Source organism: Saccostrea echinata, unplaced genomic scaffold (genome assembly GCF_033153115.1).
Source record: "Saccostrea echinata isolate AGI-Se365-2 ecotype Australia unplaced genomic scaffold, CSIRO_AGI_Sech_v1 ptg000086l, whole genome shotgun sequence".
Taxonomy (NCBI): domain Eukaryota; kingdom Metazoa; phylum Mollusca; class Bivalvia; order Ostreida; family Ostreidae; genus Saccostrea; species Saccostrea echinata.
In genome coordinates this window covers 2,939,161-2,947,645 of record NW_026889835.1, presented here as the reverse complement: position 1 = coordinate 2,947,645, position 8,485 = coordinate 2,939,161, and positions in this window count along the sequence as shown.

The following is an 8,485-nucleotide window of genomic DNA, read 5'->3' as shown; positions in this document are numbered from 1 at the left end:
ACCAGAGTTTCAGTCTTTCTATTTCATGTAAATCATTTCAGTCAATAGTATCATTATTCATATTTTTATTGCGCTTGTATTTTTGTGTGATTTTACTTTTAAACTATGAACTATATTATATTACCCGATGTTTGTATGTAAGTTGTTTTGTGTGGGTATGGGTGTGTGTGTGTTTTGCTTGTACAGTCTTTGTAAAAGTAGTGTGAAACAGTATGAATTGTTATCGTCATCATATCAATAGATTTTCTCTGTATCTATATATACATAATTATGTTGGATTTTGCTAATAAACAATGTAATATTTACTCTTTTTGCTATTTCTTTTATTCGAGAAATTGGGATTATCACATATTTAATACTTTTCTCAATCCTCTATAGAAACCAAATTCACTCTGGTCATGTTTAAAAGATAATCCCAGAAGCCCAGTCTGTAACAAAAGGGACACAAATTCATATACATGTAAAGGTACAGGTGTAGTTGGATGACTGTTTAATTTTTAATCAAGTACACTGTTTAAGACGATCGAGAAAATTCATATTACAATCATGCATTATTCAATAAAGATCCCTTCATCCTGAGCCTGATACTTGATCAATTCATTATGCTGACATATTATTATTGTTCTTTATTAGTGACATATGAATTCTCTTAAGCAGAGATACCGTTGTTCAATGCCCTTTTGTAAGCAGTTTCTTCTCTTCTTTCAAAAAAGAAAGTATTAATTAAAGCGCGCACTAATTAATTCAAGGACTAGCCTAATTCAAGTGCACAAGGTATCTCGACTTAAGACCTTAAAATTCATCACAAAATTTAATGTACAGAGATTGATTAAAGGGATGACTTCAGAATTCCAAAAGAGGTAACCTATAGGGCCGGGATTTACAAAAAAAAGGGGGGGGATATCGTAATATTTCATTACCTTACATTTAAAAGACTTTATATACAAAAAATCAAGATTTTTTTATCTTAACTTCTTTGCCACTCATCAGAAGAATGAAAACTTATTGAAAAGTAAACATTCAGGTAAAGATACTTATAGTATCTCAAATAACAGGAATACAAGTGGAATGTATATACATATGGATAACATTTGAAAGAAATTAATATGACATGATAACGTAACTGTGTGAAATTTTGTTTGTTTAACTTGTAAATACTCTCAATTTAGTCCACAGGTAACATTCATAATTAAATAATTTATTTAACATATAATGTAACACACCTTTAAACATAAATGATATGATATGTTATATATGTATGAGAATATTTAAGATAATATGGCGTTAATGCACACATGTATATAGGAAGAATGCTTAAGAAGGAACTGAATTACACACTACCTCAAGCGCTGGAAATGTATGATTGTGTATGATACATTGATTGATTGATTGTATGTTGTTTATCGTCCCATTCGAGAATTTTTCACTCATAGAGAGACGTCACCATATACCGGTGAAGGGCTTCAAATTTTGACCTTTACTCGGCACTCAGGGCCATTGAGCAGTGAGGGATCTTTATCGTGCCAACGCCTGCCTTGACACGGGGCCTCGGTTTTTAAGGTCTCATCCGAAGGACCCGCAACTTTCACTTCAAAGTGCCGAGCGCATGGCGAAGGAACAGTTGCTATTTTTTATCGACTTAGGTCTGTCGCGGCCGAGATTCGAACTCACGACCTCCCGATCACGGAGCGAGCACTCTGCCGACTGAGCTACCGTAAACGGTCGTGTATGATACATAAACGGAGTGGTGTGAAAATAATAAACCCTTAACTTTGAGCAGAACATATACAATAATAGTTCTTCAGAATATACACTGTATACAGTTCTTCAGTATATGATACCACCCCCCCCCCCTCACTCACTCACCTTTTGCAACAGTGCTTTCTTGAAACTAAAATATTTTAAATGCACCACCATCTATGAGTAGTATTCACCTGCTCACCACATGTATAACGAGTTGATCTTGATTAATACAAACTCGTTACTTTGAACATTTAAGTCAAAAACTAGCAAATATACAACATGATCAATATCAACAATTCACCTTAAACACCAACAACCCATGGCTTAAAGAGAAATGTTGATCAAACTGTGAGCCCCTCTGAGGTGGCGGATCATGTGGGTGCTCCCTCGCCTCTACGACGAAGAAACTCTTTTGACAATTTAGCTTCTGCCCAAAAAGGCAATATATCTCCAATGATAATGTCACACCAGGGTAAAACCTTCAATATCTCAGAATTATTACATTCCACGATCAACAGCGCTTATTTCATTTAATCAGCTGCATCATCCTTTATTCCAGCCCTTTTGCCACAATTTGGGACACTATTAACTGAATCAATTCTGTTACTCACTACAAATATTGACACTGTTATTCAAGATCTAACTTCAACTTCTTTCAGTATTGGAGAAGAAACTCATTAAGGTTCCATTGGGTCCTAATGACTACATCTGAAATCAACAACACCGATCAAATTGTTGTTGGAATTTGCAACGAAAAATTGAAGTTATCTCCCTCTATCAGTCCAGATGATATAAACAGGTCCCACATAATTGGATCCACCCAAAGCGGAAAAGCCCAAATTATTTGTAAATTCAACATCTGGAAAATGAGAAATAGGATCTACGGGGCAAAATCTGAGTTAAAAAATCAAGGCATCGAAAGTAAAATTTTTAATTCTGAGGACCTTACCCGCTCTCGACAACAAATCATTCAAACACTATCCAAGGTGCGTTACTACAAAAAAGGCTCATATTGGACAAACGATGGAAGAATATTTGTAAAGAAGTCTGTGAATTCGCCAAAAGTCTTGATAAATCACCTCAGTGACATTGCCTGCTTCCTTCCAGAAGAAGATCGTGTCAGGGATGATGAGGCTTAACATTGAGTAAATAGTAATGTATTTTCCCCAAAATATCAGAAAATACCTTTAAAAGATAAAAAAAAAAACCAATTTAAACAAGAAGTCTGTGAGCCAATGCTCACTAATAATACCCCCGCCCTGATATAAATAAACATGTTCATTTATGGACAGACACAGGGATAAACAGAAAGATGACATCAAATTCGTACAAAAATAAATCCCACCATATGGCATGCCTAAACTAAGAGTGTGCTAAACTTTCAAGCATCTGCAATGAGTAATTGCTGAGAAAACTGCTACTAAAATTTGTTATGCATGGTACGGACAGACGCAGGGATAAACAGAAAGTTGACATCAGATTCGTACAAAAATTAATCCTACCATATGGCATGTCTAAACAAAGAGTGTGCTAAACTTTCAAGCATCTGTGATGAGTAATTGCTGAGAAAACTGCGACCAAAATCTGTTATGTTTGGCACGGACAGACGCACGGATAAACAGGAAGTTGACATCGGATTCTCACAAAAATAAATCCCATCATATGACATGCCTAAACAAAGAGTGTGCTAAACTTTCAAGCATCTGTGATGAGTAATTGCTGAGAAAACTGCGACCAAAATTTGTTACGGACAGACACACAGACAGCTAGACGGACTGACAGACAAACACACAAAGTTAAAACAGTATACCCCCCTCTCCTTCGGAGTGGGGGTATAACAAAACAGCAATGTCTTTTTCGAACACTTACATTACTGATTTTGTATGACTATATATTTTTTTGTAAATTTCTAAATTACATATGAAGACACATTTATCCTACCTTCCTTCTAACTTCTTTGCATGCCTTTGCTTGATCTGGGTTCTTACTGATCTTTTACTTATCCCTAATTCTTCAACTATTCTCCTTGTAAATGCTTTATGTTTCTTATCATCTCACGATTCACCCACTTTATCATTGCACCATAGCCCCTCTTTACTCCTTGGTTACTCAAGCGTTACGCTGTATGAATGAAGTCGAGATTCTTGTCTGCCGTCGCTGTATAAGAATCATCTTTCTTTACATCTTTAGATTTGACGTCTTAGGTGAGTTAGTTTTTTAGATAGTTCCAAGCATTTGACACTGTATGGAGACAAGCTCTCTTTTTGAAACTGCATAAACTTAGTGTAACAGGCAAACTTTGGACTAAACTAAATGACTGTCATGTTTATACATCAGGTGCTATTATAGTTAATCAATCGCAGTCTAGGTGGTTTCCTGTACAACAGGGCGTAAGACATTTTTGTATCTTGTGTACATTAATGATTTGATTGATAGTCTAGAAAAATCATCTAATAAATCTGGCATTCTTAATATTTCAAGCAGCTGTCCCTCACTGGCGGATGATCTAGCATGCATTGGACTTTCACCTGCATCCCTTCATGCAATGCCTAACATTTCATACCAGTATTCTAGGAATTGGCGATTTACGTTCAATGCCCAAAAATCTTGCATTTTAAGATTTCGAGTGAAAAGTGTAAAACTAAACTCCGACTATGTATGGTATCTGGGGAATGATATCATTCCTTGTTTGGACAACTGCAACTATCTTGGCATTCTCATCAATATTAAGTGCAATTTTTCAGATAGGATAATCTCTGCGTGCCTAAAAGGGACATATTCTTATTTCGATCTTAATGATATTGGATCTCGATACCTAAAACCTTTCACACTCTCACATCTTTACAAATCAGTTGTTTTACCATCGGTACTTTATGGCTGTGAATTATGGAGCTGTGAATTATGGAATGACATATCCTCAAATGATTTACATCGCTCGAATGTTTTCCAACATTTAGTGGCCAAAAATGCCCAAAATCTTCCTACAAAAACAAGGTCTGACATTTGTGAAAACCCTTTTCAAGTTCTTCCGATACAAGCTGAGACTGATACAAGGAAGCTACTATTTCTTGGCCGTCTGTGTTGCCTGGAATTCAAACTCTGTCAAAGAAAATATTCTTAACAAGGCTTTTTTTTCATAATTTGAGGGAATCGCTCAAAAACAGCTAGGCTTTATTCCTGACATTTTGAATTTGTTATGTATTTATAACCTCTGTGGATATATGAAGGAGTGGCTTCCAGTTGGAGTATTTCCGTCAAAATCATCTTGGAAACGGATTGTGAGATCTGCAACCTTTCAATACAATAAACTCCAGAGAGATAATCGCATGTCAGGTGATCCAGAAATCGACCGTTTCCGTAGTATATTTCAGGATAGTTACCCTGCGTTGTTTTGGCGACTACCTTCCAACTGTTTCGAAATTTCTCTATGCAAGTTCATCTGGAAGCTGGTGTTAGAATCTCCTAGAGTTACTATCAAAATTTGCTCCCTGTGTTGATCTGTTTAACCATGTGTCTTGCTCATGCCGCTTCACATATGATATCCGTAATCAATGGTGGGAGGATATAACCAACTTCTTTGATATTCACTTGTGTGCTGAATTATGTGCCCTAACAGATGAAGAACTGTACTGGATTCTACTAGGCCGCATGCCGAGCACCATTCTTTCCGCCTTCCACCTCCGGAACTTCCAGTTGCGAAACTTTTGTCTTGTTTGCGATGCCTGTGCATACTACAAGCGTAGTCTTTCGGTACTGTAGATCTGTCAGTGAGGGATACCTCCCAAAACCTCCTTTTTTCAGCCTCCCCATTTTTTATCCGTTATCCTTTTGTGATATCACATAGAAACATTGCCTCCAACAATCTAATGGAATTTCCATGGGTACCAATTGCGCCCCGTTATTAGCAGACCTTTTTATGTATTCATATGAAGTAGAATTTGTCCAAAATCTTATTCGTGAAAAGAAGAAAACACTTGTTGTGGCCTTCAACTCGACATTTAGATATATCGACGACGTATTGTCAATTAACAATGGTTATTTCCATTTTTCTGTCGATACGATATATCCCGGTGAGCTTGAGATATAAGATACCACAGACTCTGACACATCTTGGGATATTTTACTTGAAAAAGACGTTAATGGTAATCTAACAACCAAGCTTTATGATAAACCTGATGACTTTAACTTTTCAATCGTCAACTTCCCTTACTTATGCAGCAATATACCTTCATCATCTGCATACGGGGTTTATATCTCTCAGTTGATTCGATACGCAAGAGCATGCTCTACGTATGTACAATTTCTAAAAAGAGGTAAATTATTAACAATCAAGTTGATGAAACAAGAATATCAGCAGTCTCGTTTAAAGTCATCATTTCGTAAGCTTTATCGTCGATACAATGACCTTGCCAGCATTGAGTCAAATGCTGACTGACGTTTTCCATACTAATTGTTAGGCCATTATTTACACACTGAATTGTCGACGGATTTTTCCGTTATTTGCCGATCATGAAAAGGAGCACACGGCGAGTGTGACCGGTCGGCAGGGGATGCCCACTCCTCCATGGCACCTGATCCCACCTCTGATGTTTTGGAGGTCCGTGTTAGCTCTGATCCTATTTTGTAATGTTTAATGGACTTTTGAGCTTGAATACTGTTCGTTATCTCCATATAATATAATGTGCATATATAAATAATGACCACTAGCTTGTGGTCACAACTTTTGTAAAAATTTCATTTTTCTATAAATGTACACATGCATTTCACTTTCTCTTGAGTGCGAAAATGATATGTATTTTGAACTTGTATATTATTCTTTTTGCATATTTTTGTATAATGTTCATTAATCACTGTAAAGTGGAAATAAAGTATGAATGAAAGCATGAATAATCAGGGGAAAACAGATATAGTCAAAGGCAAACTATTGAATATTTCTTAATTTCAATTTACGTGGCTTTAATTTGATAAACGGTGGTTTGATTTTGATTTAAACGTATTTTATTGAAACATAATAAATGGGATTGGACACAAGTTATTCCTACTTAGATTGTCCTTTCCAACACAAAGAAAATGACAAAAACATATACATGTGATGTACAACCAACAAATGTACAATACAAAAAAGAAGGGGAAAAAGGTGCAAAAAATTAAGAAATCAAAGGAAGGGAATAGGAGTGCAAGGAGAGAAGAAAGAAGGAAGTTTTAATATACTTATGTACGGCTTTAACAATATTGATATTATTTTGTTGACCCAAGTTTGGGTCCCCAAATAGAACAATGTCAAGGTTTATTGCTCCTTTGTTATTTTTTTATGGTGTGAAATAATTCTGTTCTTATTTCTGCATAATTCTTACAGTACAGGAGGAAGTGTTCAGTGTTTTCATTGAAAAATTTACAATAACACTAAAGTATTATCTGAAAGCGAAACCCTAAATCAGTCTGACTAAGGAGGCTTACATTGTGTCTCATTCTAGTTAAAACTGAGTTCGTTTTTTAGCTCACCTGAGCCGAAGGCTCAAGTGAGCTTTTCTGATCACATTTTGTCCGTCGTCCGTCCGTCCGTCTGTCTGTCCGTCCGTCTGTAAACTTTTCACATTTTTGACTTCTTCTCAAGAACCACTGGGCCAATTTTGACCAAACTTGGTACAAAGCATCCTTGGGTAAAGGGGAATTTAAATTGTTAAAATGAAGGGCCAAGTCCCCTCACAAGGGGAGATAATCAAGAGAAGACAAAAATAGGGTGGGGTCATTAAAAAATCTTCTTCTCAAGAACCACTGGGCCAATTTTGACCAAACTTGGTACAAAGCATCCTTGGGTGAAGGGGAATTTAAATTGTTAAAATGAAGGGCCAAGTCCCCTCACAAGGGGAGATAATCAAGAGAAGACAAAAATAGGGTGGGGTCATTAAAAAATCTTCTTCTCAAGAACCACTGGGCCAGAAAAGCTGAATATTATATGAAAGCATCCTGGGGTTGTGTAGATTATAAATTGTTCAAATCATGACCCCCGGGGGTAGGGCGGGGCCACAATAGGGAATCCAAGTTTTACATTGAAATATATAGGAAAAATCTTAAAAAATCTTCTTCTCAAGAACCACTGGGCCAGAAATACTGAAACTTATATGGCAGCATCCTGGGGTAGTGTAGAATCTAAATTGTTCAAATCATGACCCCCGGGGGTAGGGCGGGGCCACAATAGGGAATCCAAGTTTTACATTGAAATATATAGAAAAAAATCTTTACAAATCTTCTTCTCAAGAACCACTGGGCAAGAAATACTGAAACTTCTATGGAAGCATCCTGGGGTAGTGTAGAATCTAAATTGTTCAAATCATGACCCCGGGGGTAGGGCGGGGCCACAATAGGGAATCCAAGTTTTACATTGAAATACATAAGAAAAATTTTTACAAATCTTCTTCTCAAGAACCACTGGGCCAGAAAAACTGAAACTTCTATGGAAGCATCCTTGGGTAGTGTAGATTATAAATTGTTCAAATCATGACCCCCGGGGTAGGGCGGGGCCATAATAGGGAATCCAAGTTTTACATTGAAATACATAAGAAAAATCTTTACAAATCTTCTTCTCAAGAACCACTGGGCCAGAAAAGCTGAAACTTATATGGAAGCATCCTGGAGTAGTATAGATTATAAATTATTCAAATCATGACCCCCGGGGTAGGGCGGGGCCACAGTAGGGAATCCAAGTTTTACATTGAAATATATAAGAAAAATCTTTTAAAAT